The sequence below is a fragment of the Hemibagrus wyckioides genome, linkage group LG12 (assembly GCF_019097595.1).
Source record: "Hemibagrus wyckioides isolate EC202008001 linkage group LG12, SWU_Hwy_1.0, whole genome shotgun sequence".
In the NCBI taxonomy this organism is placed as follows: domain Eukaryota; kingdom Metazoa; phylum Chordata; class Actinopteri; order Siluriformes; family Bagridae; genus Hemibagrus; species Hemibagrus wyckioides.
In genome coordinates this window covers 5,836,050-5,864,039 of record NC_080721.1, presented here as the reverse complement: position 1 = coordinate 5,864,039, position 27,990 = coordinate 5,836,050, and the positions used below count along the sequence as shown (strand labels likewise).

The window sequence follows — 27,990 nt, the reverse complement described above, 5'->3', positions numbered from 1 at the left end:
CTGTGATGGACTATGTGGTGATGTGATGGACATTACTCTGAGTGTGTTTATGTGTATATAGTGTCCTGTGATGGACTATGTGGTGATGTGATGGACATTACTCTGAGTGTGTTTATGTGTATATAGTGTCCTGTGATGGACTATGTGGTGATGTGATGGACATTACTCGATCCTGCAACCCTGACCAGGTTTAAAGTACAAACTGAGGATGTGTAAAAAAGAAAGATTCAGAAAGACTCAGGTTCTTTTCCTGCTTGAGAGAAAGAAACAAAACAAAACAAATCATAGTGGTAGTAAACATGCACGATGAAATAAACCGCTTGCTTCTGTTTTTAATCATTAAAGTCGACCACACTGCTCGAGCAGAGCACAACATTACGATAAGGATCTGATCCTTCGCAAAGAAGCGAAAAACAAACCCTGCTCTCTGATTCCTCATAGCGATCGAAAGCAAGAGCTGCACTTGTGTGTGCGTGTGTGTGTGTGTGAGTGTGTAAGTGTGCGCGCGCGGCTTCGCCCGGCTCCGTGGTTTAGACCTGACCGGCCCTGACTCTCTCTCACGCCGCAGGGTCGTTCCAGGACACACCGGTCCTCCGAATCTGGACACTCTCGAAAGGAGACACAATACGGACACTTTGTTTTTTGGGACCTATTTCTTTCCGCAGGCTTTCGAGGTGAGTCATATCCCCTGCGTTTGAGGGTTGTCAAAGCTGACCGAGCTCCGATTAAAGAAAAGGAAAGATTAAACGCAGGTTGCTTCTGCTAGTTAATGTTTGCAATGCGGGGTGCGTGCGCGAGCCCGCGCGCGTATGTACGGGCGCGTTATTTCACGTGCTTGTTTAGTTGATCACTTGTTTGTTTTGTTTTGCGTTGAATCTCACGACAGCCGCAATGTTTGTGCCGTTTCTGGGAGCGGATGTGGTGGTTGTACGGCGCTGGAGGTGTCAGTTTCGCTGCTCAGAAGCAATGGAGGATGTGAAATATGTGTGTTTTCGTGCGTCCTGCACGAGCTCTGCAACTTGTGTCGCGTGCACATCAGACGGAAACACCTAGTCGGCGTCTTAAACTGTTCACTAACATTGTCATTAAGTTAACTAACAGTAAAGCACAACTTTATCCTATAGTGCACCCTTTTTTTTTCTTTTCGGGGGGGAAAAAAAACCCCGCCGCGTGAAAATGTCTCGCGATATTTAGCATATCATCACATAACTATATATACATATAACTAATTCTGTATTTATGTATGTTATTATTGAGTGTGCTTTGGGACGGCGCGTTAAAAAGCGAAACAATAAGCTGAATAATAGTATTCAGGGTGCGACAGGAGTGGTGTGAAACTCGAGAATTAATGACTTCGCGGTTAGCTGTTAGGGAATTAAACATGCTTTCGTGGCCCTCGCGTGCCGCCGTAGATGACGATTACGCAACTGCTAGGCAGTGTGTCAGAGAATTCAGCGCGAGCGCACGCTAGGCTCACTCCCAAACGACTCCCTCGCTGGAGAACACAGTGCACTGCGCGTGCCGTCATTTCATAACCTAAGTAGTGTACTTATGAAGGGAGTGAGGGTTTATTTGGGATTGGGTGACAGAAAATCTGACGGTCTCTCCACCCAAGGTGGGCTTTTGAGGTCAGGCGCCCAAGGGAGAGGCTGTGCTCGAATTTACTGTATTCTCCTCGAGTGATGGGAATTCCGAGTCTTTTGAGTGAATCATATCATTCGGCTCTGCAAAAAGAGTCGACTCCCAAATGGCTCATTTCCACAAACAAACAAACAAACAAACAACGAAATAAACCCAATCAACCAAAACAAAAAAACCCCAAACCAGCGGAATTTGTAAATAAATATTTTAATCAGTTCCTATTCTTCATTGTTTTCATAAAACGTGTAATTAACATGTAATTCCACGTGTTCCACTACACGTCATAAACTCTACTTAAGCGTTACTCATCCTATAAAGGTTCAGTTACACACAATGTCTTGTTTACAAATGAACGGTGACAGCAATAAACTATTAATTAGTTGTTTATAGTTATAAGGTATAAGAAGACGATTTTAAACTGGTTTATCGTGTTGTCACGCACTTAAAACTAGCTCCATAGACTCTCAACAGATGACACGCGCTTTAAATTCGATGCAGGCCGAAGATCGTTCTTTATCTATTCATTTGAAACCTTAAGTTATAATTGTCAAGTCCTTTTTGATAGACAGACCAGACCTGAGAAGGTAATGAAACAAATATAAGAAGCTTCTGAGGTAATCTGACTAGCTGCAGTGCTAATCTCTGGTCAATAAGTTTGGATGTCGTACTGCGTATTCATTGCATATGTATGACTGGTGTCTCTACAAGCTAGAGTCGCTGAATGACGGCCCGTCTTCACAGCAGCTTTCAGTTTTCACAGTACACAATGCGGGATTTTCAAATGCTCGGATCAGTCTAGTGAAATAATTTGCAGGGTCCGCATCCTGACTCTCCTACTCCTATTTAAATCATTGTAAATTCACTGCAATGGTCACTACAAATGTGCATACACAGGACGACATACACTCTATTGGCAAAAGTTTTCAGACGTCTGCCTTTACATGCACATGAATGTAACATGGAGTTGTCCTGTTCTTTACAGCTATAACAGCTTCAACTCTTCTGGGAAGGCTTTCCACAAGGTTTAGGAGTGTGTTTATGGGAATTTTTGACCATTCCTCTAGAAGTGCATTGGTGAGATCAGGCACTGATGTTGGCTCACAGTCTCCACTCTAATTCATCCCAGAGGTGTTCTATCATGTGCAGACCAGTCAAGTTCCTCCACACCAAACTCTCTCATCCATGTCTTTATGGTCCTTGCTGTGTGCACTGGTGTACAGTCATGTTGGAACAGGAAGGGGTCATCCCCAAACTGTTCCCAACAAAGTTGGGAGCATGAAATTGTCCAAAATGTCTTGGTATGATGAAGCATTAAGAGTTCCTTTCACTGGAACTAAGGGTCAGAGCCCAGCCCCTGAAAAACAATACCTGAAGTCAATGATTTGGAGCGGTATCCCAAAACTTTTGGCAATAAATTGTATATCTACATGGATCCTTCTTCTTATTCCTTCTTATGCCTTGTACAAACCAACTCGACTCAATATTCACGCTAAACCAACAGCTCAGATGTTGTAATGAGGTTTCCATGGAAGCATTTTGATTAAATTACACAGCAAGAGTATCTGCTTTGTCCAAATCTACAAAAAAATGTGTCATGTGAGTCGGCTCTCAAAGAGCAGAGTTATTCACGAATGACGCATATTCTCTACAGCAAGTTGACTATTCTGTGGATACTTTGGCTGGTTTCATCAATTTCTAGGTGCACAGGTAATGATTACAGCTCTATCTGTTCTTATGCACGCTTTGTCAGCCAGCAGTGACCACTACAAAGCCACTGACCGGATATTATTTAGCTAATGCACTTCCACAGCACGGCAGTGACAGTGAAATGGTTGTTATTTGATGCAGTGTGACGATGGAACAAGTGCCTCATGCACAGCAGGTCAGTCTCGGACCACAGGGCTGCGGTTGTCTGGATATTTTTGGTTGTTCAAGGCTGCTCAGATCAAAAGCAGTGAAATCAAGGTGTTTATACCACAGCGTTGTTGATTTATTGAGTCTGATTGTGTTTTTCTATTACAGCACAGCTCTGGTATTAGAGGCAAAACACAGGTTTATATTTCTAATAGTGTACTAAGGTATAATAATGTAAGCGATAATGAACAGACTAACAAGCATCTGATCGTCGATATGGTGACAGTTTCTTTAAGGAGACCTTTATTTAACTCTTTCACGTTGGTGCTTTGTTTTGATAAATAGGACATGAGTTTGTATTTCCCAGTTCTCTCAAGAGAGAGAGAAAAGAGGCAGTGAGGCAAGAACTGTAATAACATGAGTGATAACATGAGCTAAATTTTCAGAGATTCTGCAATATTTAATTCAACTATAAAGCATGATGTTTATTAATGAATTAAATAATCTATCTATCTATCTATCTATCTATCTATCTATCTATCTATCTATCTATCTATCTATCTATCTATCCATCCATCCATCCATCCATCCATCCATCCATCTCTGTCTGTCTTTCTAATATTTTCCATATTTTCAAAGACATTGTAATTAATTAAGTTATCCATCCATCCATCCATCCATCCATCCATCTATCTGTCCGTACGTCCATCCATCTATCTCTCTGTCTGTCTGTCTTTCTAATATTTTCCACATTTTCAAAGACATTGTAATTAATTACATCTATCTATCTATCTATCTATCTATCTATCTATCTATCTATCTATCTATCTATCTATCTATCTATCTATCTATCTATCTATCCATCCATCCATCCATCCATCCATCCATCCATCCATCCATCTCTGTCTGTCTTTCTAATATTTTCCATATTTTCAAAGACATTGTAATTAATTAAGTTATCCATCCATCCATCCATCCATCCATCCATCCATCCATCCATCCATCCATCTATCTGTCCGTACGTCCATCCATCTATCTCTCTGTCTGTCTGTCTTTCTAATATTTTCCACATTTTCAAAGACATTGTAATTAATTACATCTATCTATCTATCTATCTATCTATCTATCTATCTATCTATCTATCTATCTATCTATCTATCTGTCCGTCCGTCCGTCCGTCCGTCCAACTATCTCTCTGTCTGTCTGTCTTTCTAATATTTTCCACATTTTCAAAGACATTGTAATTAATTACATCTATCTATCTATCTATCTATCTATCTATCTATCTATCTATCTATCTATCTATCTATCTATCTATCTATCTATCTATCTATCTATCTATCCATCCATCCATCCATCCATCCATCCATCCATCCATCCATCTTCTTATATATGACCACATTATTCACATTTTCCAAAACAACCTTTGACTAAAAACTTTAATTACCCAAGCTTTTGCCAAAGATGTTTTCTTTTCATGTCACTAACTGTACACTTACACTCAGATTTGCAAAAGTATTAAAGCCCAAGGGTGGCATACCTAATAAACTGGCAACTCTCTTTACTTTCTACTTCAATCCTGCCAATAATGCCTGAGCAATGCCAGAGCAGTTTAATCAGCAGATTCAAGTTTAGGGGTTTTCTTATAAATTTGACAAAAATGGATTACGTCATCCACCATTATAATGGCTGGAAAGGCTGTGCACGATGTTTATTGTGTGTGTGTGTGTGTTTAAAAAAATACCCTAGAGATATCTGAGATAACATATCCTTTCACCTTAACCACACCTTTTTATTATACTGAAATGAGATAAGAATATATTTACCTGAAGGTAAAAGATGGTTTTTTTTTTAACAAAGTACAAGGGGACGAAAAGGAAGTGTAACAGCACTCGCTGGAAATCTTTGGGTTTTTTGACTTCTTGTAAGCAGAAAATGTCTGGATTTGGTTTCTTTGCATATTCCATGGACCTTTTGCATGACTGCCACAACCACAGGGGTGTTTTTTCTTTTCTTTTTCTTTTTTTTTTTTTTAACTGAGTGAGTTCATACTTGCTTTATTTATAAAAACCCAAAAAGACTGAAGACTGAATAAACAGTGCTCTCTCTCCCCAAGCACATGGACAGATGGTCAGACTTGATGGCAGAATCAATTAAAAGCTCAGGTTCAGAGGGGACAGGGCGGCATTTAGGGAGAGGCCTAATGCACTCCATTCACTCCGAGATGTGTGTTCACTCAGTTTATGTTATTAAACTATTAAAAGCTTATTATTATTAGATGCGAGCAGAGCCAAAATGCAGTATGAACAGAAACAGAATAGCAGTCACTGAGTCAAAATAATGCTTCGTTCACCCACACAGTGAATCGTCGTATTTGATTTCCAGTGAGATCTGGTCACTTACGGTGACGTGAGCGACAGCGACTAGATGTGGGCGTGTCCTCATCAGCGACATGACACAGTTGAACTTGAGCGACCCCCAATAGGAGTGAAGACTGTAGAGCGAAACGTGATCGGTGGTAAAGATCACACACTTTCTCTCGTATGATGTGTTACAGATAAACATTGAATTTTACACACACACACACACACACTAAATCTCCCTCCAGATTCATTTAAGCAGCAAGAAAATTGATTTTTGGAATACTGGTTGCGCTGAAAAGTGATAGATGTTATTACTATGGCAACCAGTTGTAGGATCGACTTGGCTCAAGAATAGCCTGAAATGGCGCAGAAATGTCATGCTGCTAATGATAATATTGGTAGCGATAATTAGAACGTGATTATAAACACCGCATGATGCTCTGCACGGGTCGACAGTGCAGTCAAGCCTGCGAGTTAGGGCTAGAAAACGGAGAGTGTGTGTACTGTGTATATGGGAAGCCGACATGGGACTTTTGCATTGTTCCTCTACGGCTTGGCAGAAACCCAGAAAGTCTCACAGTTTGCACTTATGTTGGAAAGAGAAAAAGTATGGAGGTTTTCTGGAGTATGGAGGTGGTAACTCAAGTGGTTAAGTGGTTGAGTCGTTGACCGGAGGATTCAAGTTCAAGTTCAAGAAGGTTCAAGTCCCAGCACCACCAAGCTCCACTGTTGGGCAAGTGAGCAAGACCCTTAACCTTCTCTGCTCCAGGGGTGCTGCATCATGGCTGACCTTGAGCTCTGACCCCAACCCCCAAGGATGGGATATGCGAAGAAAAGAATTTCACGGTGCAGTAATATAGATGTGACAAACAAAGGCAACTTAACTTTAACATGACCTAATTGGTTATATAGGTATATACACACACTGTTCTATCTGAATGCTGTAATAAATAACATTATAACCTTGAGGTCATAGCAAAGTTACAGAAAAGGTACACTTACACAAACTCGTGTGAGTGTGTTAAGCCTGAAAAATCAATATATTTCATAAAATCTAAATCAAATATTAAAAACAAATCAAATAATATAAGTAAAATATTCCGCTTGGGGACACGAATTTCAGCAGTCTAGAACAGTTTATCAGTTCTTGCCCAGCACTTTTCAAGGTGTGGTGCCTAAACTAAGCAACAGCCTGTGTGCTTTAGTGAAATAATGGAATCCAGCCTTCACACGGATCTCCTTATCAACATTCGACACATGAGAAGCAACAGTTGCAGTCCGAAATGTTTTGTTTATAACTTACACACTTATATACAACAGATCGCTTTAGGAAAATTCATTCACACAGTCTAAAAGTAGACTAGGCTTTTTAGGAGAAACTTTTTAAAGTTTGATGTTAATTCTAATATTAAGGACTTTTCAATATTTTCCTAAAGATTTCGAGGTCGATATTTGGAATTTGTGCGTCCTGTATTTATTGCGTCCGTGTTCAGCATTGAATGTCTTTGTCTTTGTCACAATGGTGGTTAATGGACTTCAAGAGTTTGTAGTCTTTTTATAAGTTTTTCTGTTTTAACCTAGCCTACAAGAGGCAATATTTTCATAGAAAGGTTCAAGTGTTTCTATCTCCGAAGTAACTGGTGATATCAAACCCTTTTCTGCTCTCCGAGATGCCTCGAGCGTCTAAACTCTGAAGGTGATATCTTCCACTACAATTCTGTGTAAAGTTTTCCAACATCCAACAGAATCCTGACTCATTTTATTATCAGACTCACAGCCATAAAATAATTCATTTGTTTATACTAATCAAAAATCTAAAACATTTCCATTCCAACGGTGGCATGAAACGGCAGTGTACTGGAGAAGTTTCATCATCTGAATTTGCTGAAGATCATGGCAAGATCTGGAGAAAACGAAGTTCTTTCATCGTTCCTCCCATTTATTTTTAAATGATATACTGACTGATGAGGAAATACATCCGTGTTAACCGAATTATAGATTAAAGGCGAATCTTACAATGTCTTCGCGGCATTAGTCTGGATGCTGTTCTCTATTTACAAATTCTATTCCTCTATTCTTAAAAAGAAACTCAAGAGAGAAACCCTGTTACTCTGTGAGACTCAAGGTTTCCTCTCTGTTAATTATATAAGAGCAAAATGCAACCAAGAAACCTTTGATTTCTGGGCCTGAACATATTTTTTAATTGGTTAAATAAAGGATTTCTTTAAATACAGAAGGTACAAATTGCAGTCTAAATAGTTTTATTACATTTTTATGCTCAAACAAGCATAAAACAGAGAAATGACTAAGAACAAATCACAAACAATCCTGGCGTCAGTCATTAACAGCACAGACGAGTTCATATATAATGACAACGTGCTGTAAAAGTCCCAGAGGATTTCAGTTGGAAGCCCAGTCACCTATTTACTTATTAAGTAATCCAGTTGGGACGAAGATCAAAGTTTATACACGACTCTCTCCGCTACTCGGCTGCATAAAAATGCAGCGGAGACGATCTGCAAAACCTGTGATTCGTCTTTTATATAAAACAGTAAATGCTTTCTCTAATGCTGTTAACACCTCAATCACGTCAAAAGTGACGTAAAGCGTGAACGAAAACCTGTTCCACGGTGCCAAAAATCGAATAAAACAAGCTTTTATTACAGCTTCAGAGCAGGCTTTCGGCACTAGATTAGCTGAGAACGTACGCGGTGTGATAGTAAACACAGTGTGAACGCAGCAAATCAAAGGCAAAGTAAAAAATAATAATAAACGAAAAAAGTAAGAGGGTCAGAAACCATAAACAAAGTACATGCCAGACATAGCAAAAAAAAATAAAAATTAGGAACAGGTGAACCTGATTAGAATTCCAGCAGAGCAGTTAGACTTGGCAGAAAGAAGGGAAGTCGGGATTCTGGGAATTGGATTTTCCAGAAAGAGGGACACAAGCTACGGTGTAGCCTAGACGGGGTGTGTAGTCTGATTACTGAACATTAAAATACAGAAGCATAGCTCCAGGATCCCTGGACACGTTCCAGCAAGGGTTTGCTCTGGGAAAGAATCCCCCACCTTCCCAAACGTCCACTCTACCACCTCAGAAAAATTACCCCAATAGGTGGATGGACTACCTACATGGCAAAAAAATAGCATTTTAGCAAGTGAAAATATCTTGAATATGGTAAAATTGGACTACTTTCCCATAATAAGACTAATTACACTAAACCATATATATAATTATTAAACCTATTTCTAAACATATTGTACTATTTTCTAAGCTTTCATTTTAGGTAATTCTGCTCGATTTTGAGTATTTTAGCAAAAGAATTAGCAAAATAATCTGCCGGTAATCTGTTTTTCAAACCTGAAGTGTGTAAAAAATGTCTAGAATAGGTTTAATAAACTCAGATGTGGTGTCTTGTAATCTTCTACAAGGAAATACTAGATTATTTAAATCTGTTATCTATACACAAGATACACTATATTGCCAAAAGTATTCGCTCACCTGCCTTGACTCGCATATGAACTTAAGTGACATCCCATTCCTAATCCATAGGGTTCAATATGACGTCGGTCCACCCTTTACAGCTATAACAGCTTCAGCTCTTCTGGGAAGGCTGTCCACAAGGTTTAGGAGTGTGTTTATGGGAATTTTTGACCATTCTTCCAGAAGCGCATTTGTGAGGTCACACACTGATGTTGGACGAGAAGGCCTGGCTCTCAGTCTCCACTCTAATTCATCCCAAAGGTGTTCTATCGGGTTGAGGTCAGGACTCTGTGCAGGCCAGTCAAGTTCCTCCACACCAGACTCTGTCATCCATGTCTTTATGGACCTTGCTTTGGTCACTGGTGCACAGTCATGTTGGAAGAGGAAGGGGCCAGCTCCAAACTGTTCCCACAAAGTTGGGAGCATGGAATTGTCCAAAATGTCTTGGTATGCTGAAGCATTCAGAGTTCCTTTCACTGGAACTAAGGGGCCAAGCCCAGCTCCTGAAAAACAACCCCACACCATAATCCCCCCTCCACCAAACTTTACACTTGGCACAATGCAGTCAGACAAGTACCGTTCTCCTGGCAACCGCCAAACCCAGACTCGTCCATCAGATTGCCAGATGGAGAAGCGCGATTCGTCACTCCAGAGAACGCGTCTCCACTGCTCTAGAGTCCAGTGGCGGCGTGCTTTAAACCACTGCATCCGACGCTTTGCATTGCACTTGGTGATGTATGGCTTGGATGCAGCTGCTCGGCCATGGAAACCCATTCCATGAAGCTCTCTGCGCACTGTTCTTGAGCTAATCTGAAGGCCACATGAAGTTTGGAGGTCTGTAGCGATTGACTCTGCAGAAAGTTGGCGACCTCTTCGCACTATGCGCCTCAGCATCCGCTGACCCCGCTCCGTCAGTTTACGTGGCCTACCACTTCGTGGCTGAGTTGCTGTCGTTCCCAAACACTTCCACGTTCTTATAATACAGCTGACAGTTGACTGTGGAATATTTAGGAGCGAGGAAATTTCACGACTGGATTTGTTGCACAGGTGGCATCCTATCACAGTTCCACGCTGGAATTCACTGAGCTCCTGAGAGCGACCCATTCTTTCACAAATGTTTGTAAAAACAGTCTGCATGCCTAGGTGCTTGATTTTATACACCTGTGGCCATGGAAGTGATTGGAACACCTGATTCTGATTATTTGGATGGGTGAGCGAATACTTTTGGCAATATAGTGTATATTAAGGTGATAAGAAGTCATTATTGTGCAGTGTCTGAGGTAACAAATACTGAAGATGACTCAATGAAGGATTGCGTATTTAATTCACGTTTGTTTTCATGTGTGAATTCAACATTTCATGTATTTTGTGATGATGACTTCCTATTAGCGGTTTTACGAATTCATAGGAACTTTTATTGCTAAAATAAAATACCAGTAACTTTTATTACTGCTAAGATAAGATTTATATTTATAAATATGGCCCATAGCTTGCTAACACCCCTTCTGGCTAGCAAAAGTAGAGCACTTAGCAGTTTTCTTAGCATAGCGTAGCAATGTTAAGCCTGCAATTTGAAACAAACCAAATTCTCAGCATAAAGCTAACTGCAAATACATTTTGGGCTGCTCATCACCTCCCCCAGACGTTTATGTCTCCTCGGCGTCACTGTCCTGCTTTGTGATATTAGCCTTCTCTATTATCTGTACGAGCGCTATTTGTTTACACGCATTCTGAACAATATCTTTCATTATGGTGGTTACAGAAAATGGCACACGGCACGCAGTGAAAGCATAATGTCCTGCCGCTGCTTTACCATTACAGGCTGTACAAAACTATCAGATAATAAGTGGATTTAGTTCATTTTCTTACTATATGCAAATAATGGAGAGAGAGAGAGAGAGAGAGAGAGAGAATGTCAAAGTCACTATTATAAATGTTTATGATTTACTTAATTACTAATTAATAAGGCATCAGATGCAAAGGGAAAATATAAGAGAGGGAGAGAGAGAGAGAGAATATGAGAAAGAGAGACAGAATATAAGACAGATAAAGAGACAGACAGAGAGAGAGAGAGAGAGAGAGAGAGATAAAGAGACTGACAGAGAGATAAAAAGAGAGAGAGAGAATATGAGAGAGAGCGAGAGGGAATATGAGAGAGAGACAGAAAGAGAGAGAGACAGAGGGAATATGAGAGAGAGAGACAGAGGGAATATGAGAGAGAGAGAGAGAGAGAGAGAGGCAGACAGAAAGAAAGAGAGAGAAAAAGAGACAGATAGAGAGAGAATATAAGAGAGAGAGAAAGAGAGAGAGAAAGAATATAAGAGAGAGAGAAAGAGACAGACAGAGAGATAAAAAGAGAGAGAGAGAATATGAGAGAGAGCGAGAGGGAATATGAGAGGGAGACAGAAAGAAAGAAAGAAAGAGACAGAAGGAACATGAGAGAGAGAATATAAGACAGATAAAGAGACAGACAGAGAGAGAGAGAGAGAGAGAGAGAAAGAATATGAGAGAGATAAAGAGACAGACAGAGAGATAAAAAGAGAGAGAGAGAATATGAGAGAGAGCGAGAGGGAATATGAGAGGGAGACAGAAAGAGAGAGAGACAGAGGAAATATGAGAGAGAGAGAGAGAGAGAGAGAGGCAGACAGAAAGAGACAGAAGTATAGAAGAGAGAGATAAAGAGACAGATAGAGAGAGAATATAAGAGAGAGATAAAGAGAGTTGAGAGAATATGAGAGAGAGAGGCAGACAGAAAGAGCGAGAGACAGAGGCAATATGAGAGAGAGAAAGAGAGAGACAAAGGGAATATGAGAGGCAGACAGAAAGAAAGAGACAGAAGGACATGAGAGAGAAAATATAAGAGAGGGAGAGAGAGTCAGACAGAGAGAGAGTATATAAGAGAGAGATAATCAGATAGACTGAGAGACTCAGAGGGAATATGGGAGAGAATGAGAGAAAGATATAAAGAATTAGAGAGAGAGAGAGATTTAATTATACAATAATAAAACACTGACAGTGACACTTCTCCTTCACTGACAAACCTTCATTCTTACACCACGTTGTCTCAGATGTAGCTGGCTCACTGACTGAATTATAAAAGTAGGAGTCAATCAGCACTCTTGATTTAACAAAGACTTTAAGTAGTGCAGTAACATCCTGACCCTGGGCTTTCTCACTTTAGTTTTTTCTGCTGACACAGATGGCCAGTTTTGCTTGGCCCAGGATAAACTTGAGCAGCTGACAAGTACAACGCTTTCTTCAAACATACAAGAGACCGAAGATAAAAGTCTCCATAGAAAAGGCTTCTTTAAAAGAATCAGAGAGAATAGGAGAGAGTGTGTGTGTGTGTGTGTGTGTGTGAGAGAGAGAGAGATGTGAGAGAGAGAGAGAGAGAGAGAGAGAGATAGAATATGAGACAGATATATAGGGAATATGAGAGAGAGAGAGAGAGAGAGAGAGAGAGAATATGAGACAGATATATAGGGAATATGAGAGAGAGAGAGAGAGAGAGAGAGAATATGAGAGAGGGTGATCAAGAGAATGAGAGAGAGATAGAGGGAATATGAGAGAGGAGTAGAGAAAATATCTGAGAGAAAGAGAGAGGATAGAGAGAATGTAAGAGAGAATATGAAAGAGAATGATAGAGAGAATATGACAGAGAGAGATAGAGCCAATATGAGAGAGGGTGATCGAGAGAATATGAGATAGAGTGATCGAGAGAATATGAGAGAGAGATAGAGAGAATATGAGAGAGAGAGAATATAAGAGAGAACCATAGAGAGAATATCAGAGAGAGAGATAGAGACAATATGAGAGAGTGAGCAATAGAGAGAATGTGAGAGATAGTGAGAGAGAGAGAAAGTGATAAAGAGGATATAAGAGAGAATAGGAGAGATAGAATATGACAGATAGACAGAGAGAATATGAGAGAGAGAGATCGAGAAAATATGAGTGAGAGAGGTAAGAGATAGAGAGAGAATATGAGAGAGAGAGACAGAATATGAGAACGAGAGAAAGAGAGGAGGAAGGGGCTACAAAAAGTTTGTTAACATTAAATTCTCCTCAGGAAATCCTAGCTAACACTAACTAGCTAGCTTGCCTTGCGGCTGAATGATAACAGCACGGCTCTGACGGGAACGCCGGATGTAATTGCTATAGCAACAGCTTGTTGGAAGGAATTTCTATTGCTTTTGCGCCGCATAATTTTTCATGTGATAATAAACAGATTAGAAAAACATGTTATTTTTTAAAAAAAATAAAGAACATATAAGTGTAGAACAGGGAAGTTTTGTGTAACAGGATGTTTAATTAATGTTTATGGAAGGAGTCTCCAGTGTCAGAGCTCTGTAACAGTCAGACTGATAGAAGATAGAAGACTCATGTTATGTTTTTTGTCAGTGAAAGAGAGGCTGATGATGGACTTCGGCTGCTGCAATGTAAATGCTACCATGAGCTAGCGTTTAATGACGTTTCACAGCCTTGAGCTTTATTTATTACACGGTTTATCGGCATGTTTCATGTGTTTTCATCATGAAGTAGTGTTGGAAATGAGGTGATAGTCTGGCATTTAAACCTAACACTCTTTTACTCTTCAGTGCAGGAATTTTATGTGGATTCGGTTTGCTTTGGCTGTGTTTTAGTGTAAAAAATTACGTGCTATGGTTAAGAGCCACATTTTACAATCTTGGCCATGCTATTAGGACAACGGAATAAGAGCCCAGTAGCTTTATTTGGCCGGTCACAATCTGCGAATAAATTAAAATAAATTGAAACGTTTATAAAAGATGGTCAGTCAAGCAGTTTTTATTCATGCTCCTGCATAAACCAATGACGGACTCAGTGACTAGTCAGTTTTTATGCATGGAAATTATTCCACCACAGCAGCTTCAGTTTTTCTCGGCGTTTCTTGAGTCAGAAATTCCTGATATTTGTTTCTTTTATCTGTTTAATATCTAAAGTAATCTAATATAACAAACTTTTCTTCCATGCTTTCCCTGGTCAGTTTGTTCATTTATTCTCATATTCATTGATTATTAGGTGTATAGATACGTAAGCTTGAGGTCATCAGTATAGAAATAATAACAGAGCAGCGCCATAATTTTGTCTGTTTCTAGAAAAGTCGCTCCAGCTAGAAGACCAGCCACAGGTTTAGATTAAACTCTTGACACACATCGTGAATATTTACTTTTACTGATTTAAATCTCTTTACCTTTTTCCTTCTAATCCTTTCACTTCCCAATTCATGAAGTTTATGTGCGCTTTAAATATTACATAAATTAGTGGATTTTTCCAGATTTGAGTATTAAATAAAGTCTTTTTTAATTCAAGCAATGAATTAAAACCCTGGGTTTCATAAGCAGATTCTTTACCTGCAATACTGAGTTACAGTAAATATTATTTATATTATTATTCTATTATATATATATATATATTGGGTTCAAGCCCCAGCACCGCCAAGTTGCCACTGTTGGGCCCTTGAGCAAGGCCCTTAACCCTCTCTGCTCCAGGGGCGCCGTATCATGGCTGACCCTGCGCTCTGACCCCAACCTCTAAGGATGGGATATGCGAAGAAAGAATTTCACTGTGCTGTAATGTATATGTGACAAATAAAGGCTGTTTCATTTCATTAAGATTATTATTATTATTATTATTCAAATAATTTTGAATAAATTAAGATCGATTTATTACGGCTCGTTTTGTTCTTCTTAATGATTCCACAATGAAACGAAGGATATTTATTTCTATCAATTATTATATATTTTTTTAGTATACACTTCTAAACCCGGTTCGCTGAAGCACCTTCATGCTGATGCCAGAGCTTTTACAGAAAGCCCAATCCCAAGCTCGTTTCGTGTACGGTGTTTTTAACGAGCCGAAGCCGCAAAACAAGCGCATCAGGAATTTTCCCATTGTTTGCGCGTGTTGTTCTGTATCGCAGGTAGTTATTCTGTCATTCCACCTAGTTGCGTTTTTGATTTACAGACGTTCGAAATGTCCATCCGATCTTTTCACAAGCTCCCAGTTAAACCACAAATCTCAAGAGATCTGAATTCAATGTCTGCTTCCAAAACCTCAGCATGTGATACACAGAGCCATGAAGTTCCTCTAAGTTCTTGCACATTTCCATTATTATTATTTTTTTAGCAAAAACAGTAAGTTCTTTCACTAGTGTTAAAATTTTCATTTCATTTAAAAAAGCACCCTGAATTTCACACCACTTTATTTGGATGGGGAAAACGGTCCGAGATTCAGTAAAGATTAAAGACTTCAGTGCTGATTTATTTTCTGCCTAGCCTTTGACCCATAGCGTTGGTGGAATATCATCCATTTTTTCCAGGATTAAGTTTAATCTTCATCACAGTTTAAAGGCTTGGTAAGTAAGCCATCATCTAGACAAATCATTAACAAAACCAAGACAAATTCGATTGGGGTATACGACTTTAACATGGATAAGCTGTAGAGTGATTGTTCGCAGTGACAGTTTAAAAAAAAAAAATAAAGATGATACCTTAAGATGATTTCCTTGTAACTAGTTAAAGCTACGTCTTTTGTATCTTTTGTGTGTATCGCTGTGTTTAAAAATAATTTAATAGGCTATTAAGTACTGCTGATGTACATTTAAGGATTTACTCCGAAGGCTAATTGCTGGAACATCAAGTATAGCTTCCCGGGTACAAAATACATGCTAGTGTATAATACAAGACGATTCCACACAAGTGTCTTCATTTAATGTGAATGTACGCTAATCTTCTTTGTAACCGTAACCACATACAGGAGGTCTAATACTCGTCGGTTAACATGTTTACGCAGTACAGATTCCTGTTTCAAGTCAAATATGAAAGTTTAACAGCTTAACAGATCCTTCGCCCACTTACAAATGAACGAGAAATTAAAGGAAAATGCAGTATAAAACGTGTTTGTGAGGTGTCGGGCCGTCGCAAGCTGCCAGAACACCTCCACTGCACCTTGGCAAGGATTTTCCTCTGGAACTGTACCTGATCTTTTTCAAACAAATGTTTTTTTCTCCCCTCAGCCGGTGTTTTGCTGATGGTTACGACTGACGACCATTTCCACACTCATCAAACCGTTTAATAAGACCTTTTCCTTCATATAGCATGAGTGATCAGTCAGAATAACTTCACATTGATCCTCAGTGACTTTGTCCTCTGAAGTCGGAAAAATTCCTCCCCCAGACTAATAGAGCCTTTAGCTCTAGAATCTGTAGAAAGCCGTGTTTCATTTCAGTAAAATTAATATCGATCGCTTCAAGTGAAATGCCCTAGGTGTTCGTCTTAAAGTCCCTTCTCTCACATTCTGCCTCAGTTATTCTTATTACTGTTAAACTACTGATTGACAGCCTGAAAGCACACGTTCCCAGTTATGCTATGATTCGAATGAAATCTTTTCTTTTCACAACAACAAAAACAACATAATTGTATAATTAAGTTCCTAAAAGCAAGGGCTTGTGCCATGCAGAGCAAAACGTTTCTGTATAATCGTTCACGAACGGCTCGGTGTTGGATTCGGTGTGTAGTTTTGATATGATCAGATAATACACGAACAAGAGCAATGTTTTCCAATAGCAATGCTTCCCAAAGTCATTTATTCTTCTTATAAACACATAAGAAACATATATAAACACATTTCTTATCATTTTTTTTGTTTAAAACTGCCTGTCACCTCCTACATTTTTATCCATTTATCGCTAAGTTTAATGTTTAACGGTCCACGAACGCAAGTTTGTCCGTGTCATCACGTTATAACTTCCTCGAAGTTAATAAGACAACTTCTTGTGTTACCAAGAAACCACAAAGTGCACTCTGTCGTCTGTGTTTCTTACTTACTGACATTACAGTGCTAAATTAGATAACGTCTCTTCACTGAAAACCTCACCATATCAATAACACATTTCCGTTAATGGAACGTCTGCTGTGTACGTCCATTTCTAAGCTGGTACTATAGAAATGATAACGTGTTAGCCCGAGTGAGGTCAACCTGTCTAGCTCTGCTGCTGGCAACCCCACTGGTCCACACCTTTTGACCAATCGGATTCAAGAATTCAGCAGCTCTGTGGTATAGATTATAGGAGTATGATGGTATGCGGTAAACAGGTAGGGAGCATTCATTTTACAGGATGAACTTGCTTGTTATTTTTAATGAGTCAGGTACAAGTTAGTCTAAATCTTCAGACTGATGGCAGAAGCTCTGGATTCCATAGCAGCTTTTATTGACTAAGGAGTGCATCTGAATCAGTGCATCTGTTCAGCGTCATGTTTAATGAAATGTGCAAATGTAAAATCGATGTCTCTACAGAAACAGACCACGTCATTTGGACAATTCTGCGTTTAGCTGACCCTCATAAGCGATCATTGTCACAGATGTAGACACAGGAAGTAGAGAGTCACGACGGCTTTGTTATCAGGCGGAACATTAAAAAAGGCGACACGGAAATCCTGTAGAATCCAACCCATCAGATGAAATGTTTCCAATTTTGTGTGTCGTGTATACATCAGACATTCAGCCAGCGGTTCATGGGTGTGGCGTCTGAGGCTGTGACTAGGTGCAGTCAGGCATACGTTTAACGTCCACTTTATTAGGAACGCCCGTACACCTGCTTATTCGTGCAGTCATCCAGTCGGCTAATTCTGTGGCAAACAGTTAACTCGAAAAAACAACCCTTTACAACCACGGTGAACAGAAAAGCATGTCCGAAAGCACAACGTGGCAAACACTGAAGCAAGAATCAAGAATTTCACTCCATACCGAGCAAAGGTCCACTGAAACTGAAAAAAGATGTTTCCTGGTCTATTTCTAATCTCTGTCCAGTTTCAGTGAACCCATTTGTGCCAAGTGTGCCAGGGTCAAAGCTCGCTGAGATCACTTTTTTTTTCTTTTTTTTCTTTTTTTTTTTAACATTCTGATATTTAATGTGAACATTGACTAAAGCTCGTGAGCTGTATCGATGTGATTCTATGCATTGTGTTACTGCTGTCGCTACACGATCTGTTGTTTTACAGAGGGCATGAAAGATACCTAATAAAGTGGCCGGTGTGTGTATTTAATGAATACAGTTTATTGTTTGAATGAAGTGTTATGATAGTTCAAGCTGGTTATGGGAAAAGGAAATTCATCATTATTAATTACTTATACACACACACATACACACACATAGACACACCATATGTTCCATATATTTATTTATTTCATCTTCAGTAAAGACAGTATTCTCGTCATGGGTCGCAGTGGATCTGGAGGAACAACTGGGCACAAGGAAGGAGAATTCAACCCCTGATGGACAACAGGGCAGGACAACATGCAAACACTAATTCACACCTAGGGGCAGTTTAGCACATCCACCTACCAGAATACTTTTGGAAGCTCGGAGATATCCTGAAATCCAAGTGAACGCACTTTAGATTAAAAACAGGATCATGCTTGATGACTCAGTATGCAGTAAAGTACAAACATGGACTTAGACCCATAAGTACATGCAATATTCTAGCTTATATACATTATCAAGTGTATCACGGCCTCATAACCCCATAAGAGAAGTATTAGGCTATCATATATCCCTTAGCGCTCTCAGTGTTATTATAAAGCTTATCTTGACTTGGTGACCTTTCCCGTTCTTTTATCGTGTATTGATATGCAGCGATCACTCCAGTAGTGCTATCAATTAGCCTAAAGGAATCCTCTGTTTCAGACACACCATCTCATCACACATTCCTCTGAAGGATTGAACTAAAAAACGTTTCCAGACACACTACAATCTTCATCATATACTGATTTCGGGATATCCTGATTCCATAGTAAGGCTTCAGGGATTTCTTTGTCTGATAGAAAAGATACATCACATGCTCTCTCTCTCTCTGTCTCTTTCTTTCTCTCTCTCTTTCTCTGTATATAATATCTATCTACATATGACTATCATTTTTTTTCTGTACATAATGAAGTCATGTTAGTGCCTTTTGCTCTCCCCAGCAGTTAATTATGCAGCTCTGAAAAAGTCTCTGCTTCATATTGCCTTGAAAGCTAACACCTCACTGCTGAAAGTGGAACTCAGACAAACGTCATCACATTCAAAGCTTTTCATTATCGTATCTTTTTTTAGTGGAGATCTAACACGATCAATGATCATTCTGTGCATGTTCTCCACATGGGTTTTTCTCAGGGTTCTCTGGTTTCTTCTCATTTTCCAAAATCATGGCAGTACGTGGAATCGCTTCTAGGTGTGAATGAGTGTGTTAAGTTGTCTTTATTTGTCACATATACATTACTGCACAGTGAAATTCTTTTCTTCATCTTTGGGAGTTGGGGTCAGAGCGCAGGGTCAGCCATGATGCAGCGTCCCTGGAGCAGGGTGGGTTGGGGGCCTTGCTCAAGGGCCCAACAGTGGCAGCTTGGCAGCGCTAGGGCTTGAACCCCAATCTTCCGGTCAACGACCTAGAGCGTTAACTATTTGAGCTACCACCACCATTAGTGTGTGTGTGTGTGTGTGTCTGTGTGTGTGTGTGGGATGGACTGGATATCCATGGCCCAGTGCTCCCGTGATAGGCTCCACATTCACCCTGACCAGAATAAAGTGGCTACTGGAGATGAACGCTATTAAATTTTTATTCATGCTGCCTGTAGGTGGGTGGTACTGCTGTTCAGGCAGCCAAAAGCCTTCATTGTAAAGCCATCAGCCATCGCTCCGGCAATTATTTCCCTGCAGTTCTTGTGTCAACGTAAAGTGACCTGCTGGTGTCAGGTACAATTCATTTCCACTTCATAACACCCCGCATGTTCGCTCCACCTGGTTGGATGCCCTGTGGCCCTGATAGCAGGATAATACAAGGACTACATGCATGCAAAAGGGCATGCAAATCCACGTGGAAAGTTTTTCATCACAAAGTATTTAAGACAGCCGTCTATCATTTGGAGCTCACTTTGGAATCGGACGTGTTTATGCTCGAGTTTTCCGTGATTAAGCTTTTTTAGAAGACGTATTCATGATGTGGAGACTCCTCCATAAGGCATCATTGCTCAGCAACTCTGATCACGTACATTGTCTTTAATTACAGGGATGTCTGACAATGACAACGGTTTTTGGCTTTCTTTAGCATGCCCATGTAGGTGTCTTTCTGAAGCTCTGGCAACACGTACAAGTTGGAAGAACATGTCATAGCAGGAAACAGGCGTTGGTATGTATGTGAATGGACCTCCATATCAGAAGATAAAAGAACACTGAACGCTGCCCTTGGCTACAGGTTTTGGATGCTGTACAGCTTTTTGAGGTTAAACTAAATATAAGATGTAACCAAATCCAAGAACATAGCCAAGGGCTTTCAAAATACCAGGAACTGAAAGCATCATACATTCATACATTCATGTTTCTTTTTAATAATACTAGTGCACAAAATATAAGATTGAAAGATAATCAAAGGGAATTACACAAGGGATCACCACTACAGAAAACCAAGAGTGAAGTCAGTAAGCCAGAGTGTTTTTTCCAGACTACCATTTACATTTACGTGTACAGCATTTAGCAGATGCTCTAATCCATCCAAAATGATCCTACTGCGATTACAAATAGGTCACAGTTTTTAAGCTTAAGAAGGATAAAACCTTGTTAGAGAGGAGTACAAGTTGGTACGGCAGTAGAAAGAAATAATTCTTGTTCAAGAGCTTTGGAGAAAAGGTTGGTCTTTTGTATTAAAACAGCCAGTGACTCAGCTGCTTGGACAGCCAGGGGAAATTCATTCCACCACCTAAGTGCCAGGATAGAGAAGAGTCTTCTTTGTGCCTTGAGGGTCAAATCGAGCTGTGCTAGAAGCTCAAACATAACATGGTGCACAGTAGGGGATTGATGTGCGCTTCTGGTAGGAGGGGATTTAGACATTTTTTTGGATCTGTAGGCAAGCATGAATGTTTTAAATCTTATGCAATTCTTCTAAATCTGATGCAAATCTAACCAGTGGAAGGAATAGAGCAATGGAATGGGGTGATGTTTGAGATGTTTGGGTGGATGGATTAGTTGCAAGAGTTGGATGGCACACAAGGGAAAAAAAAACTGGTGGTTCTGGTAGCTCACATCCTGAGATACATCCTCCTGATGATGTAAAGGAGAAACCTGCATCACTGAGTTCTCTTAGCAGTATAAACAAGTATCTTTGCTTGTCCAGAAATACACCAAGGTTGTGTTTGGTCAGATGGTGTGATCTGAAATTTCTCCAGGGAAATCACAAGATCTTGGCATGGGGATGCATCACAGCATCAACAACTCGGTCTTGTAATCACAAGTTGTCACATTAAAGGGCTCATTCTGTGGGAAATGGATTTGTCTCGCGCCTTTGAAAAGAGTTAGATCGCAAATTCCCCAAATCCTTACCATCTGTATGTGGAAACTAAAATGGAAAGATGATTTCATGTTACAAAAACATGTTTTGATATTTAACCAGCAGCGGCTTGACCCACACAGTCACTCTGATGAATTAAGATGGTCCATTACTGGAGTCTAATGGAGAACTATTGGGGCAGAAGATTTAATGGAAGCCATAAATATTGCGTTTTACTGATACTGAAAGTTGTTTGAGACACAGAAATTCAGGGTAAATGTTTGTTTGGTGCCCATAGGTGCAGGGAGGCTCCTCATTCACAACACCATACATGAGCATTTTCAGTAGATGTGGTGCAATTGAATGGACTGTTAATAACAGGGTTGCCAGGATCACAGTTTTTACACCAATCAGGTAGATACCTGATGCAGTGACTGGCAAGATTTATAGCAAATATTCAAAAATTAAGTTAAATTGAATACATTTCTACAGAACAAAAGCAGGCAGTGTGTCTATGATGTGCAGAAGTATTTGTGAGACAGTGCAAAGGAAAGAAAAGAAAAAAACATACTTTAGAATATCAGAAAGAAGAAATGAATAATTAGACAATTTTGGAAGCAACACTTTCAAAAGTCTCTAATGTCTGTGATCTTTCACCATGTATATGTAGTGTTGATAGCAGCAAAGCAGTAATATCCAGTAATACCACACGTCTGCTCATTATATGTGGAGAGTTTCAGAGACTATCAGTGAAATCGGCTGCATTTCTCTGTTGTGAGGAGAAGGACAATGCCAGTTCGGACACGTTATTTATGAAGAAAAGCCCAGGAGTGAACATTGGATGTCTGTCTAACAAGAGTGATAGTGGAGACAGCAGGAGGAAGAGTGCATGGAGTTTGTACAGAACAATTTCGGTTGCAAATATCGGTAGAGAAGAAGGGATAATGGAGTCAGACATGTGTGACCCCGCAAAGGCTGAGAAAAAGAAGAATATGATTGTATGCCTGTATCTGGACATAGTCTCATTATATAATTCTAATTAAAAAAAGAATATTAAATGAACACATTTTCACGTCTGAAACCTGGCAACCCTGGTTAATGATATCAGCTCCTCTGTAACTGGTGATAGAAAACAAACCTACTGCCTAGAACAAAAAGAAAAGAAAAGTTTGATTAACCAAATTGTGGGAGGTTGTGGTGAATTTCTGGAGGACAAATCCAAAAGTGTGTGTGTGTGGGATATGATCTCCATTCACTGAAACCAATCCGGTATCGAGCATGACAATCCTGTCTCCTTTAGCGCTAGGTGTTACGTGATGCAACCGAGGCCGAGGTTCTACCGCATTTTGTCGTGAAAAGAAATAAATACGGCGAAAACGTCTAAATTCAAACTTGCTGAATTTCAGCTAGGTGATAAAATGTGTTGCGTAGACACAGACACACCAGAATTGTAAGCAGCTAAGACTTAAGGTTTGGCTCATATCCATGGCTAAATTTTTTTAACTCTGCTTTCCACCGTCATTCTGAAGCAGCGGTATCGGTTGCATTCCTCCTGAGCCGAAGCAGTTGCAGGGTTTATTGTTTTCCCTTCTCTAAAACCAAGTCCATTTGTTGCTAATGTCCTATGAAAAGAGCCAGGAGCTATTGAAGAGATCCAGATCCTTGTAAAGTATCGAGAGACTATATATGTGGTTGTGGTTACTCTTATCGTCATGTGTCAAAGTCATTGTAGATTTGAAGGACCGTGGCTTTCTAGCATCAATCGATCGTAGCGTTGCCAGAATGCATCCAACAGCTGGCAAGCCAGAAGCTGAATGTCTGAATTTTGGCCGCGACACAAGGCTTCTCATAACAACTAGCTAGCCATCTCGGGTGATGGGTCACAGCTGTCCAGCTAACCACACACACACACATATCCAGAACACACACACTAGTGTGTATGTACTGACCTGCAGACGTACAGCTCATTAAAGATTCTTGATCCTAAAAAAAGTGTTTAATTTAACAGATCATAATCTGACGTATTTTAAATTTCCCAATATAACTATCCTCACAGACTCGCTCCATTATTATTGGTTCTGCCATCTCAGACGCCGTTCCATTTCTCCATCAGCTGAAGCGAAGTTCGTCAGCTGACCGCTCGAAGGCCTGAGGCATGAAGCCAACGTAACTGTAGGCTTCAGGAGTAGAACTTTCCCATCAGGCTCTGCAATTTCATGGAATTTCCTTTTCAAAACAGTGAAAATACTAGTGGACAAATCTATTCCTAAGTGTAGTCCAGAGAGAGAGAGAGAGAGAAAGGCATGTTAATCACATTATTGGGATGTGTGATTTCCCCCACTCCCACTTTATTGTTGTCCTGTTTATTGTTGTGTTTTGCTAAAAGTGATATGTTTTCTGTGGACACCTGCTTGCGGTGGTGAAGAAATCAAAGCCGAGAGAGAGAGAGAGAGAGAGAGAAAGAGAAAGAGAACGAGAGAACTCGTGTTTACTCTGTGTATTGTTCGAGGTTAAGGAAGAAAACAGGCTGTTTGTTTGCCTTCGGTACGAGACTCCAAGCTTAAAAGCTCACATCACACAAATTAGATCAGCATTGAACAGAATCCGAGCGAGCAAAATACACACTCCGATAAACGCAGAGAAGAGACGACTTGTTTTTGTTCAAGCAAATAACGCGCACATGGGCCGAGATCACTTAAAGGAGACTTTTCATCTTCTTGGCTCCTTTTCATCGCTCCCTCCCTTTCTCCCATCTGAGCAAACTGAATTGTTTTAGTTCGGAATTGAGCCTGGCTCAGATGGCTGAAACCTCACCTTCCTCCACATTAGCAGTAGGGACTGAGCCAACTTTGGATTGAAGTGAATAACAGATTGTGTTTGCTGCTAACAAAAATGTTCTTTGTTGGCATTGTTTGTTCGGGGTTTTTGTTGTTTTTGATTTTTTTCTTCTTTCTAATGTCAGACATTTTCTAAAGCTTATGCTCTTGATGCTGCTCTTATGCTACGTGCTGTAGTGAAAATGGAAGGCTTGGATAGTTCGGCTAAAGTGCTAATCTGAATGTCAAACTCTAGTCAGAAGTGTCAAACAATCTAGTGTGACAGCAACAACACACTTCCTATGACATTTAATCGACTCCTACAGGCTAGAGTTGTGTTATTTTTTTAGGAATAAATCGATCTGTGAGGTAAAAAAAACCGTGTAGCATGCTAACAAATTAGCATCGTTTAGTTGCTGTGAAAATAAATAATAGATTTTACATCACCAGTAAAATAGTGTTGGTGCTAGCAGCATTATTTTGTAGCTTCTTGTTGCTATGTTGATGCTGACTGTTGCTAAGATTTATAGTTTTATCTCTAGAACTAGCATCCCAACGAAAAGAAAAACTTGATATCCTACAGTTGTAATAAATTATTCATTGTAAATTTATTTTGCAGTTTAGCTGGGCTTTAGATGGCATAAAGGGCAGTGCAGTAGCTTAGTGGTTGGCACTGTTGCTGCACAGCAAGAAGGTCCTGGGTTTGAATCCCGGGTTCGAACAGGCAGGGACCTTTCTGTGTGGAGTTTGCATGTTCTCCCCGTGCCTGCACGGGTTTACTCTGGGTATTTTGGTTTCCTCCCACATGTACATTAGGTTGATTGCCCATAGGAGTGAGTGTGTGTGGTTGTCTGTCTATATGTGTGGCCCTGTGATGGACTGGTGACCTGTCCAGGGTGTACCCCTGCCTTTTGCCCATTGTGTGCTGGGATAGGCTCCTACAGATCCCCATGACCCTAATTAGGAATAAAGTGGGTATAGAAGATGGATGGCTGGATAGATGGCGTAAAAAGATGTTTCTGTCTTTTTTGATATTATTATTATCATTATAACGGCTAATCTTTAAAATGATTGATTTTTAATTGAAGCTATCTACAACACTTGCTAACACCATATCCGCAATGCGCTATGTTTTATTTCCACAACCTCAGCCTTCTTATTCAGATAAAGTCATTCATAATTAATAAATGAACATAAAAAACAACAAGGAAAACATGGAACTCAGCACAGAAAATAATCCTGCTAACTCCGGACTGAACCAGAGACCCTGGACCTGTGAGGTGGTAATTGGCAGGAGGCCACCCTGGACAGGTCGCCAATCCATCACAGGGCCACACATCTAGACAGATAACCCCACACACGGGGAATTTAGAATAACCAATCAACCTAATGTACATGTTTTTGGACTGTGGGTGGAAAAGTGCTTCACTTTCTGTTAAAAGTTAAAGTGTTTTGGTTCAGATCGACTTTTAAAAAAGTTCATGAAGACTTCAATGCTAACTGTTCAAAGATCTAAACGATTTCCCAACACCCAGGAAACCACAAGATCAGCTACAACCGGAATATTATATAACCTTTAAAAAAAATTTCACCTCATCAGTGTCACTGAACAGTGGAGAAGCAGATAATAGTCTGAAAAATAAAAAATAAAAACCCTTCATCTTTTATTTTGGAAAAGTTCAAGAAAATGAATTCAGGTTTTGGAATGCAACATTTCTACCAAGCAGGTGTGGTGCATCTCAGAAACATAATTCACTCTGAACTTCAGATTCCTCTCTTTTTCACCGCCCACTGCTTCACTTCTTTCTCTGCCCAGCTCTGATATCTTTATGGTCACGATGTCAGTGAGGGTTAAATAAACATTGCAGAGGATTAGATAATGTACGAAAACGAAAGATGGACACGGTGTTACCTCATTATTTAATTAGAGCGGTTCAAGGTCGATGTGGTGGATGAGGAGGATAGAGAGAGAGAGAGAGAGAGAGAGACTCAGTTATCAGGTCATGGGGGAGTGAGATTCCATGGGTTTTTGTTAAGGCGAGGCAGAAAGGACAATTTTCTGCCAACGCTGGAAGATGCATTTAGTTCTGTCTGGATTTTTTTTCCCCCTTTTCTTTCTTGCTTTTCTACCTGAATATTACAGTAATAACAGTCTGATGACCTGAACTGAACTCCTTCTTTTCTTCCACACCTTTAACTCACAATCTTTAACGTATAATACACTGAGATGGATACGAAACACCGTTAAATATTAAAAATCAAAATGTTTTTTAACCTTTTTCCAAAGCATTTATGACTCTGCTAACACACCACCATGACTCATTTATTTGCAATCGCTAGCCGGCTTCTTATATCCTGATTGTATAACAGAGCGAACTGACTGAAGTGAAATAATAAATTGTTTCCGAAAAAAAAAGTTTGTTTAGTCTCATGCCAAATCAATGCAGATTAAGTTTAACCACGTGAATAAATTCGCAAATCAGAGAGACAGAAGCCGCTAAAACCAACATCTGCTACCTGTATATCGCTCGTTCATTAGCGCTTTATTCGCTAGGGGCCAGATTCACGATGAGTCACGACTTAATTTCCTAAATTACATCAATATTTCCATGAGTAAACATTCACGCCTAAGAGGCTTGCGTTTTGTTTCTCTTTTCTTTTTTAGAGTAAAGATGTTTAAACAGCACTTAGCTTAAAGCCTGAATAAATATCAAGGAGAAGAAGGAGCCGGCGTCGAGTGATACAATGCAATTTATTTACACTACCGTCATTATCTGGCAACTTATAGAACAGCACTCGATCCTGCACAGGCTCTTATTTCTGATCAAGCTTTTAATTTTGATCTGATGTTTTTGTTGAATTCGAAGTGCTCTCCTCGTGTAACCCGAGCGCTGTCTGAAGAGACGTCACTTCTGGGAATTTTATACCCTGCTGGCGTTTTATCATAGAACACTTTTTGTTATTCACCTCAGAGCGGCTTTCGTTACTCTGTGCTATAAACCTAGACGCTACGACTCGTTCGTCGGAAGAACATCAGATGGATAATTAATAGATAAACGTTCATGAAAATAAAGTAATCCTACAAGCTGATTAAATTGCCTGTTATTATTATTATGAACGGTATAAAGTCTCACTTTATATTCAGATATGCCATAATTTCTTGATTGTATTTTCTTATAAATAAACGGATGATCCAATAATGTGATTACATCAAATAGTATTGGTTTGTGCAGTAGATAATAATAATAACGATGTTCGTAAAAGGTCAGCGGAGTCTGCATTACAAATTCTCAATATTTAACCTGAAACTAACTCTTTCCCTGGTTTGGTTAATTATATTTTAGTTAGATTTCTGGCATTTGGCAGATCTGAAGCGTCTTAGAATTTATCGCATTTGGTCCGTCTGAGCAATTGAGAGTTAAGGGCGTTGCTCAGGGACCCAGCAGTGGCAGCTTGGTGGACCTAGGATTCGAACTCACAACCTTCCCATTAGTTGTCCAACACCTTAACCTTCT

The 27,990-nt window shown here is 39.8% G+C and overlaps 1 protein-coding gene across 3 annotated transcripts in view; it reads left to right on the top strand.

The window, feature by feature from the left end:
• The first annotated feature begins 460 nt into the window (after positions 1-460).
• thrb (thyroid hormone receptor beta) overlaps positions 461-27,990 on the top strand; it is a 132,276-nt gene continuing 104,746 nt past the window's right edge. For all 3 annotated transcript variants that reach the window (XM_058404561.1, XM_058404559.1, XM_058404560.1), the window contains exon 1: positions 461-674. The gene's annotated coding sequence lies outside the window, so the exon portion shown is untranslated. The remainder of the gene's footprint in view (positions 675-27,990) is intronic.